Source organism: Penaeus monodon, chromosome 20 (genome assembly GCF_015228065.2).
Source record: "Penaeus monodon isolate SGIC_2016 chromosome 20, NSTDA_Pmon_1, whole genome shotgun sequence".
Lineage (NCBI taxonomy): Eukaryota > Metazoa > Arthropoda > Malacostraca > Decapoda > Penaeidae > Penaeus > Penaeus monodon.
The window spans coordinates 43,624,687-43,624,968 of NC_051405.1; the positions used below are offsets into that span (position 1 = coordinate 43,624,687).

The window sequence follows — 282 nt, forward strand, 5'->3', positions numbered from 1 at the left end:
AAGCATGACAATACCAATAAAATCAGGACAACCGAAGAAAATGCCAGAGACTGCGTCGCAGCTCTCACGCTCACACACAACGGAGGCAGGAATGAAAGATTAAAGCCCAGACTTGCGGGAGACGGTCCCACTTCCTGGGGAGAAGACGAAGGGGATTGAACTGAAGAACTCGATTCCTTGAACAGCATTTTGAAGAAAAGAATGTGATCCAAAAACAGGCTGACTGTTACCTGGGAGATTAGATTGTGTGTATGTGTATTTGTAAAGGAAGGGCGGTAGAGA

At 46.1% G+C, this 282-nt stretch overlaps 1 protein-coding gene across 1 annotated transcript in view; it reads left to right on the plus strand.

The window, feature by feature from the left end:
• LOC119585854 (chondroadherin-like protein) overlaps positions 1-282 on the plus strand; it is a gene marked incomplete at its 3' end in the record, with an annotated part of 46,361 nt that overhangs the window by 30,933 nt on the left and 15,146 nt on the right.